General features: G+C 49.8%; 1 pseudogene; it reads left to right on the top strand.

Annotated features, from left to right (window-relative positions):
* Nucleotides 1–1,738: 1,738 nt before the first annotated feature.
* LOC149347022 (uncharacterized) lies at nucleotides 1,739–10,590 on the top strand (annotated as a pseudogene).
* The last annotated feature ends 271 nt before the right edge of the window (nucleotides 10,591–10,861 follow it).

Genomic DNA, 10,861 nt, shown 5'->3' on the forward strand with positions numbered 1-10,861 from the left:
ACTTGAGTTATGGACAACCCAGCGAGCTATGAATAAGAAAATGATAGGTTTCAAGTTAAGATACAGAATACGGGCAGAGTCGGCCAGGGAACAAACGCGAGTTAAATGCATACTGGTCGAAACCAAGAGGAAGAAATGGGCTTGGGCAGGGCATGTAACGGGAAGGCACGATAACCGATGGTCCTTATAGGGTCCATGGAAAGGGTGTTTGATCCTGGTTACAAAACGTTTGCACTATGCAGGGTTCACGCCCCCGAGCATCCATGCCACGTGCGAGACCTCATGAGCGAGGAAGAAATTTACATTTTTATAATTCCAGATTTTGTACATCCCGGCGACCAGCGGAGGAAGTGACGACAGCATTCGGGGGTTATCATTGATTTGCAGCGCAAACTCTTCAGAAATCACGCAGTCACCATAGCCGCGGCCATTGAGGTAATTAGGGAAGCATCATCCCTATCAAGGGCGCATTGGCACAGAACAGCGTTAATTATTGACATATGGTAGATGCTTTCGCACTAAAGCGGGCGAAGTCAGGTTAATTATGATTGTGTCTATTGTAATAGAAGGTAACCCTGGTATTGGAAGTTAGTTAACGAGCGTAATAGTTAACACGCTTCTCCTGTTCTCTGACGCCTGCCATGGAACTTAATTCCTTGCCGGAAGGTTTTTTTTTGCCACAAAGAGCAGATCTTTAAAAGCTCATGGCGGGCTTACCCAAAAGCACATGGAGATTGTTTGGTGTGTTTTGTTGTAGGCGTTGTTGATCAAAGTGTATTATGTTTGATTCTCTATAATAGTATATATGCTCTGAATGCATATCAGCGCTATTTTCGCAATTGGGCCTACGGTATGAGGAGTGCGTCCTTTTACTTCTATTTAGGTGTGATTCCATGAAGTGTGCAAGAACTCTTGCGTCGAGCGCGCAGTCTTCTGCCCCACTCGATCATGTTTATCTGCATGGGTCTCACGAGACTTCGGGTTCGGATCCGCTGAGCATTGTACATGTGAAGTTTATACTCCCCAATGAGAATAATATGAAATATAAAATTGAAAAGAAAACACCGGTCGGCAAACAGCTTCAACGGCACCTCATGTTCGTATTATTTGTGTCTAGGCCAACTGTAGGAGAAAAGCTTCTCCCATATTTTCAATGTAACCAGGGGCCGTGCAGTCTGCGGCAGCAAATTACTCAATTACATTTCTGTTAAAAAGATTATTCTTCTCATTCCAAACAGTTTAGCTTCACCAAATCAAGAAATCGTAGAGCTACGCTTATTTTCCATGCGCATTGACCAGTCAGAGCAGACTGCATTTAGGAGCAGAGAGTTCCGGAGAGAAGACGAGGTTTAAAGGAGGAGGACACGGTCAGACCGATACGAGCTGTATGGTCAGATACAACCTAATTTTACAGTGAAGCGCCGCCTGTGGCGTTATCTATCCTCGTGTGATAGTATCTATCGTAGCAAGTGCACGTGTACTCTTGTGATGCTCGGCGCATGCGTGACGTACTCAGTGTCTGTGTATATACTTGTCAGGTTGCAATAAACGGGGCTTTTTCCTTTGGGCGTGGGCCTGGGGGCCACGCACTAGTATTCATCGATGTGTCGTACTGCGAAACACCACATGGTGTCAGAAGTGGTTGTCCAGGTTATACGGGACCCACGGCAGACGTAAGGTTACCGCCTGTGGCCGCCTGCCAGCAGCATCGTATACCAGCCCGATAACAGCCCAGAAAATGTCGGAAGAAACGAAGGTTTCGTCTCAGCCTTTTTTGGTGCAGCCACCAGCGAGCTTCAACTTCGACAAGACGTTCGAGTGGCCTGGGTGGATACAAGAATTCGATGACTACCGATTCACCTCAGGACTTAAAGAACGAACTGAAGAGTCTCAGGTGCGTACGTTGCTGTACACGATGGGACGACAGGCGCGCAACATTTTCAAGACTTTCAACTTGTCCGAGGAAGACTCGAAGAAATACGACGTGGTGAAGACACAGTTCGACACCCATTTTGTCGCCACAAGGAACTTAGTCTACGAAAGTGCGTGCTTCTATCGCCGCCACCAAGAACCAGGCGAGTCTGTAGATCAGTATGTTACAGAGTTACATACGCTGGCCGATAGATGCGACTACGGGGAGATGAAAGAGCGGAGGATTCTCGACCGGTTTGTAGTTGGACTACGGGATGCAAAGTTGTCGGAAGCTCTTCAAATGGATGCGGCGCTGACTCTAAAAAGTGCCCTCACCAAGGCACGGCTGAAAGAAGCTGTGCAGCGACAGCAGCAGGATCTTCGGAGCGTTGTGGACCGCGAAGAGCATTACGAGGGCTGAAGTCGACACTGTTCATAGGCGGGCATCGAACCAGAGACGTCCGGATCACCAGACGTGTGCCGCTTGCGGTAGGGGCCCTTATTCGAGGTCGTCGTGCCCTGCCAGAGGAGCACTGTGCTACGTGTGCTAGCGCCGGGGACATTTCGCAGTTGTCTGCTCACGTACACACAGGACCACGGAACCCGAAGCATGGCCTTCAGAGGTAGGCATCCGCAGTCCTCGGGGTGAGCAACCGAACATGAACTGTGTAACATTTTCCGTGGGAGATTTGGCTGGGTCATCTGCAAAGGCTCGCTTTGTTTATATTGCTGTTAATGGTGCAGTTGTTTCGGCGAAAGCTGACGCGGGAGCCGAGGTAAATGTTGTCCCAGGGTCGTTTCCAGCACTGCCGAAGGTACTACAGCCTACTGATGTTATTCTGATGGGACCAGGCGGTGACAGGTTGAACTTGAAAGGAAAGTTTACTGCCGACATTCTGTGGAAGCGTGCTTCGGTTAGACAGGATGTTTTCGTTGTCGATTCGGTGAGCAATGCGATTCTTGGCTTACCGGCATTAGAAGCCCTGGGAATAGTTAAATTTGTAGACGAAGCATAAGTTCATCAGGTAGTGCAGACGCGATTTGGTTCCTTGTTCCGCGGTCTGGGGACCATGAAAGGCGAATACTGTATTCGTCTTAAACCAGATGCCGTGCCCTGTGCCATTCACACTGCTCGTCGCATACTCATCCCGCTGCGAGACGGCGTAATACAAGAGCTGGAAGAGATGGAAAAGAATGGGGTCATTCGTAAAGTTCAAGGGCCTACGGAGTGGTGTGCTGGCATAGTGCCCGTCTGGAAGCCGTCAGGACAAGTGCGAATATGCGCTGACCTGACTCAACTAAACAAATCGGTGCAACGCGAACGGTTTGTGCTCCCCACTATTGATGAGACACTCGGGTTGCTCAGCGGTGCCGTCAAGCTTTCCAAACTCGACGCAAACTCAGGTTTCCATCAAGTGAGGTTAGCAAAGGAATGTCAGCCGCTCACAACCTTCATTACTCCGTTTGGCCGTTATTGCTTTGAGCGGCTACCCTTTGGCATAACTTGGGCTCCGGAGTAGTCCAAAACCAAATGTGCAACCTTTTTTCTCCAAGGGGCTAGAGCGAATAATGCATAGACGTTACTACAATTTCCTACAGAAGCACTGTGTAATAGCCAACTGTCAGTATGGATTCACAAAGCATCTTAGATCAACTGAGCATGCTCTGCTTGATCAAAAAGAATACATATTAAATCACTTCGAAGCTCAACACCTCACCTTAGGCGTCTTTGTAGACTGTTAAGGACGAGGTAGCAGCACCCCACCGCTGCCACCAGTTTGTTACAGACGAGGTAGCATGGTCGTGTGCGGGAGAGAGAATTGAGGGACGCCTGAGACGAGGCTGCTGGAAAAAGACAATGAAAGAGGACTTTATACAGCAATTTTCATATTTACAAGTGAGCTGCAGGAACGCTGCATCACGACAGCTCCTCAGGAGATCATTCAAAGACAAAGAGCTCCTCGGCCGTGCCGCTGCCGAGGTTTTAAAAAGTTCCCTTCCCTAGGGTCCCTAGATGGGGGCCGGGCCTTCAGGGGAAGGAAGTTCTCACTGGCACCAATCACCGACACACACGCACTCACTCACTCCCGAGAGATCACGCCGTCGTCACGCGCTGGGAGAGGGGAACGATGCCATCCACGTAGCGCAGACGCCGGAATGTCCATGAGCGGCGTTCGCGCGCATTTCGAACGCGCGTTCACACTCGGTGTACGGGAAACGCTCGCTCAACCGAGCAGACGGACGCGGCTTCCGTGGCAATCCAGGCGCTCACCCAACGCGCGTCTCGGGGTTTGTCGGCGTTTCGCTGCTGCCATGTCGTTGTCTTCCCGACGACGAAGGCTAGACGTAACAGACTGCCCCGCCGGGGGAAGGAGATCCCGATGGACAGGGGACAGCATCCGCTGTCCGGAGTGATGTCGCTTGAGGCTGGTCTCAACCGGAGTCAGTTGTCTCTCGGCGGTTCTGGAGCTCAGCGCACCCCGAAGTGTTCCTTCGCATGTGCAGGTTCCCAAAGGGCACTGCAAAGTGACTCGTGCTCCGCTAGCGTTAGAACCACGCCGAAAACCCGACCGCACAGTCCGCAAGCACGACACAATCCCCACTAAGCAATGCCAGGCTCTTTCCCTCTTATAGAGCCAATTAGTCCCTGGGAGTAGTTCAGCAGCACTCAGAAAACTTCCACAGATCGGCACACTACACCACAAAGCGCATCTCAAATTTAAAACAATAAACAAAACCAATAGGTGCAAAATCTTACATCAGGAAGAAAAACACCAGCAAACTGCAACTATGATGCTGATTCTTGCGCTAGGGACCTCAATTTAAGCTATCGGCATTACCTTTGAGACTCCCCTTTTTGTGATGTATTCCGATTCGTAATGACCACAACATTTCATTCTGCATAGCAGCATACTGCCGTCACCTTGTATATCCCCGCAAAGATTCGCTCAACATCGGAGCCAAAGTCACCTTAATTTCCCAAATTCCAAAAAAATCAAGCGACTCCAGGCGCTTATGCTAGTGGCCTAAATGGCCCGTCTGGCTAGCACTTCGCGTTTTAACGGACGCTGCTACACATGGGCACCACTAGTGCATTTTTCGAAACAATCTTTATCAAAAGAAACGCTTTCAATGTAAACAACGCGTCGGAAACCTATGCCTGCTCAAAACTTTTTTTTTTCTGCAAAACTTTTTGTCTGCAGGAATGGTTTAAAATAGAAAAAGCAAACAGCAGAGACATCCTCGGAATCCGCTTCTAACGAGCCGCGCCGCGGCTCAAAGGGGTCGCCTATTCTTCAACCGCGCCCTGCGTGGTCGCACACCAACAGTGGCTTTAGCAGCCGGCAATTCACAAAAATCGAAGGGCGTAACTCCGCTTCGACAACTGCGAGCCCCAGACGCCACGCGACATTGATTTGTTCCGCACCCCGGCCGCGCGTCTCCAACACCTGAGCCGCGTCTGAACATTTGAATGCGAGGGGTTGACGGTCGCGCATAAAAGAAACGCCTGCGTGTACTCTCTCGATTCATGAGTACCCTTGGCTCCTTTTTTTACAGGAGCGCGCTCTGCTGCGTTCCCTCATGAGGTAGCAGTGCGGGCTTCTCTGTGGCCCGCTGCGAGTTTTACGCGTCCTGCAAGAACTACCGCGGGGTCGCCGCGATGGGTCAGGTGGCTTCCGCTTTGTCTGAACGCGCCTTGTTAGCCTGGCCCTTTTTCGGCGCCTGTCGCGTCTGGAGTACTCGGTTGACTCGCAGTAAATCTCCTTACAACAAAGCGTCGTCTCCAAACTTCGGCTGCTATTGTTCGCCGGCCGCTTCGAAGAAATGTCTCCCATGATTCCCTCATTGGGCCGGCCGGTGAGCTCACTATTCTCTTCCTGAGAGAAAACGCCAGCCTCACTTTTCAAAATAGCCTCGGCCTCAGAGTTCGAGACGGACGCTTCTTTCTTAGCACTGACAGTGCTCGCAAACAAAGCAGGTCGCTCGGCTTTGTTTTCGATGGGAATCCTGCAACTCACAGCTTGCTCTTGATTCCCATTAAACTCGGCCTTCGCAGAACTTTCATCATGACCTTCCTAGAATAATACAAGGACTACTTTTCCCTGGTCACTGAGACCTTCGGCGTCTTTCTCCTGGGTATTATCCTCTTGACCGCAGGAATCCGCCTCCGTCCCGGAAAGTGAATGCTTCTCTGGGCTCAAAACCAACGCATTGCCCCTTTCCTGATTTCTAGCAGTGCCTACATTACCGCAAGAGCCCTCACGGCTTGCGGATCTGCACTCTTCCTCGTTGCTAGCCTTAGTGCCTACATTATCCCCCAAGCCCTCATGGCTTGTGGATCTGCACTCTTCGCTAGCTTCTTGACCGAACTCCTCGGTCCTCGCTGCCGAAGTGGCCTTTCTTTCCTGGACCAAACCTGTCCTATGCCGCCACTTCTGCACAGCATTCGTGTCATCCGGCGACTGAGCGGAGCTCCTAACTCGGTCCCTGACACACTCGCGGTGTAGGTTACCACCGTCAATTTGGCCTTCCAAATCTGCCTCCGCGGGAATTCGAAAGTATCGGAGGAGCGCACTTTTGGTTATCGCATAGTTGTGGGCATCCTCGTCAGACAACCTCGCCCAGACATTACAAGGTTCACATGGGAGGAATCCCATCAACACAATTGGCCAATAATCCTCGTCTAGCTGCTCCTCCATGCAAATTCTTTCAAAATTTTCTAGAAAATCTCTGAAATTTTCGCCTTTTCTAAGAACACTTAAACGAGATCGCACACTCATTCCTCTGATCGCGTTAAGTTCACGCGTGAGTTCCCGCATCTCTCTTTCGTATTCCTGTTCCCGCAGCTCTCTTTCGCGTTCCTGTCTCCGCAGCTCTCTTTCGCGTTCCTGGTTTTCTCTACGTTCTAGTTCCTCTTGTTCTCTTTTTGCCAATTCCCTCTCCTCAATGGTCTCACGGCATTCCGCAAGCTCGACATCTTCAGCCTCTACCGCAAGAATAGCCTTCAGCAGTTCTGGTTTTCTGAGTTTGTCTGATACCTCCAGACCCAACTCTTTCGCAAGCTCCAGTAACTTTGGTTTGCGCAGCGTCTTCAAATCCATGGCTGCTCCGAGTGCTGCTTCTCTACTGCCCGCTATTGTCTTGCTGCAACTAACCCAGCAGCAACGACAACCCAATTACCAGCTCTGTTCCTGACACTAACAAAAGCCTGGCAAAACTCAGCAGAAGAAAGTCCCGCACTCACCAAACCTCGCAGCCAAGAATCCAGCGCAGTTGTTCCGCTGCAGGCAACCAGTCAACACACAGGGCTCGTTGCACTGCCCCCGACTCGCCGTTCTGCTGCTCAGCGTTCCGTTGTCCGCAACTCTCCGCTGGCGTCCGATGTTTCGCATCCCACCGCTGCCACCAGTTTGTTAAGGACGAGGTAGCAGCATCCCACCGCTGCCACCAGTTTGTTACAGACGAGGTAGCATGGTCGTGTGCGGGAGAGAGAATTGAGGGACGCCTGAGACGAGGCTGCTGGAAAAAGACATTGAAAGAGGACTTTATACAGCAATTTTCATATTTACAAGTGAGCTGCAGGAACGCTGCATCACGACAGCTCATCAGGAGATCATTCAAAGACAAAGAGCTCCTCGGCCGTGTTGTTGTTGTGACTGAGAGAAGGATGAAAAGGAAATTGCACGGGCCTGCTACTGGCTCGAGGCAAGCCACCACCGCTGCCACGTGCAGAGAGAGGAGAGCTATAAGATCAGAGGAAAGAGAAAAAGGAAAGAAAAGACGCGCGTCGCAGCAACAACTGCGTCCGCCGGAGCGGACGCTGCTCAAAAAGAAGCGGCCGAAGCCGCGCTCGCCGAAGCGAGAACAGATACTCCTAGCTCCTCGGCCGTGCCGCTGCCGAGGTTTTAAAAAGTTCCCTTCCCTAGGGTCCCTAGGGTCCCTAGGGTCCCTCACTGGCACCAATCACAGACACACACGCACTCACTCACTCCCGAGAGATCACGCCGTCGTCACGCGCTGGGAGGGGGGAACGATGCCATCCACGTAGTGCAGACGCCGGAATGTCCATGAGCGGCGTTCGCGCGCATTTCTAACGCGCGTTCACACTCGGTGTACGGGAAACGCTCGCTCAACCGGGAAGACGGACGCGGCTTCCGTGGCAATCCAGGCGCTCACCCAACGCGCGTCTCGGGGTTTGTCGGCGTTTCGCTGCTGCCATGTCGTTGTCTTCCCCACGACGAAGGCGAGACGTAACAAGACTTTAGCAAAGCATTCGATACACTGAATCACGAAACTCTGTTTAAAAAAGTCGACCACTACGGTATACGTGGCCACGCCCTCTGTCTCATTCAATCGTATTTCAGTGCTCGTCGCCAGTATGTTGCTTTAAATCACTGCTCTTCGGACTTGTTAGCAATCACAAACGGGTCGCTCCTATTCAACATATATGCTAATGACGTATGCAACATCAGTAATTTAGTTAAATATATCATATATGCTGACGACACCAGTCTATTTTTGTCCTCACCTGACATCAAATAACTAACTAGCACCGCAAATACAGTTTTGTCATCATTATCTGAGTGGTCTACTTTGAACTAATTAAAAATAAAGAAACTAAAAACTAAAGCTTTATTGTTCCATCCGAAGGGGCAGCAATAGGCAGTGCACCACCACTCTATTTCGACAATGCCCCCATTGAGTACGTGGAAACCTTCACATTACTCGGAGTGGTATTTGCTGCTACTATGTCGTGGGACGCCCATGTAAGCAAAGTGTGCCTATCCCTTTCCAGATATATTGGGATAATTTCGCGGAATAAACATATTTTACCAGCCAAAACTAAGCTGAATCTGTACTATGCGTTCTTTTATTCTTATGTATCGTATTGCTTCCTTGTATGGGGACAAACCACAGCATCTAACATCCAGAAGCTTCTGGTACTGCAAAAAAGAATACTTCGCTTAATTGCTAATGTACCGTATGATGCTCCGACACGTCCTATCTACCAGCAATACAGAATGATACCCGTAACAAGAATGTTCGATTACAGGTTTGCATCCTTCTATAAAAGAATAATAGCGAAGAGGACACATTTTTTTTTCGTATTGTGACACTTACACCACATCGGACACCGTATATGACACGACAGCGTACCATCTATTCATTGCCACGATGCAGAACAAACTATGGCTTTTCCACACTAAAATACATTCTTCCCAAATACTTCAACACGCCATTTTACGACACGTTGCTCAGCATGTCTGTCTCGGCTATTCGAAATGTGTTTGCAAGCTAGGCCCCACAGTATGCGTACCCATGTATTGAATTCTATTGCATTGAACCGTAAATGTTGTGTAAAACCTTTGTTCTGTTGTGCGGAAATACTACTTCTCCATGCAAAATAAAAACAAAGTTTCCTTTCATGCGCGTATTAAAAAAAAGTTTCTTTTTATGCACGTATTTAAAAAAAAATGTTTCCTTTTATGCATATATTTACATGCCTTGTATTTCCGTGTACCTTGCGTTGTTACCAGTGTATGAAGTAACCGTCATAGTCGCTACCAAACTGCCTGTTTGTAGGGGTGGCGAGGCTTGTCAAGCGGTCGCAATGACTGCTTTTTTCTTGCCGCCCTCAGTTTTTGTAAAAAAAAAAGCTGAAATAAAGTGATTGATTGATTGATCCTTGAGGGAATTCCGGGCGTCGTGAACTTAATGGACGATGTCCTGGTCTTTGGCTCTACTCAGAAGGAACACGACGAACGGTTGTTTTGCACCTTCGAACGCTTGGCCGAATACGGTGTGACCCTACAAAAAGAAAAGTGCCAGTTCAGTGTAAAAGAGCTTTGTTTTCTTGGGTGCCGCGTGAGCCAAGATGGCATGCGCCCGGATCCAGCGAAGGTTCGCGCAATTGCAGATCTGAAGCCGCCATCGAACGTTGCAGAAATGCGAAGATTTTTAGGTCTGGCTAATCATTGTTCACGATTCATTCCAGACTTGGCTGAGCAAACGATGCCTTTGCGTCAACTGCTGCAAAAGAACACTGAGTGGGTCTGGGCAGCGCCTCAGCAGATAGCTTTTGATAGCGTGAAGAGTGCTACCTGCTCAGATAGGTGTATGGCTAAGTTTGATGCACAACGTCCAACGATTATTTCTGCAGATGCTTCGTCGTACGGCCTAGGAGCAGTCTTAGTGCAAGTACAACCGAATAAAGAAAAGCGGCCAGTTGTTTTCGTCTCAAGGTCATTGACACCAACTGAGATGCGCTATGCGCAAATTGAAAATGAGACTTTAGCTATAACATGGGCCGCGGAACGTCTCGAAAGCTATGTGCGTGGACTGCACATTACTGTAGAAACAGACCACAAACCGTTGGTTGCTTTGCTAGGAAAGACGCCACTTGATCTGGTTCCGCCTCGCATTCAAAGGTTCAGAATGCGGCTAATGCGGTTCAGCTTTGAGGTGCAGTATGTCCCGGGCAAAAATCTCGAAATAGCTGATGCACTCTCCAGAGCACCAGGGGCAGGCCAAAAGACGATGAACTTTCTTTCGGTCCAGGAAGTCAACTGTTACGTTGCCGACGTGTTATCGGAGTTGGGCGAGTCGCAGCACTTCGGGCTAGTAGCCGAAGAACAGGCGAAGGACGAGACGTCGTGCATTGTGTCGCTACATCCGTGAGGGGTGGCCTAGTCTACATTCGTTATCGGCCGTTTTGAGGCCCTATTGGCAGGATCGCGCCGTTTTGAGCGTATTTAAAGGTGTCCTCATGCACGGCGCTCGCATTTTTGTGCCACACTGCCTTAGAAGCAGAATGTTAAAATTGCCTCATGAGGGCCACCAGGGTGTTGTAAGGTGTAGAGCAAGGGCAAGGGAGTCCGTGTGGTGGCCAGGTTTGAGCGCTCAGCTTGCGGTATTCATTGCCGGCTGCCGCACGTGTTCCCAATTTCGA

Source organism: Amblyomma mixtum, chromosome 4 (assembly GCF_055824585.1).
Source record: "Amblyomma mixtum isolate Tamu chromosome 4, ASM5582458v1, whole genome shotgun sequence".
NCBI classification, from domain to species: domain Eukaryota; kingdom Metazoa; phylum Arthropoda; class Arachnida; order Ixodida; family Ixodidae; genus Amblyomma; species Amblyomma mixtum.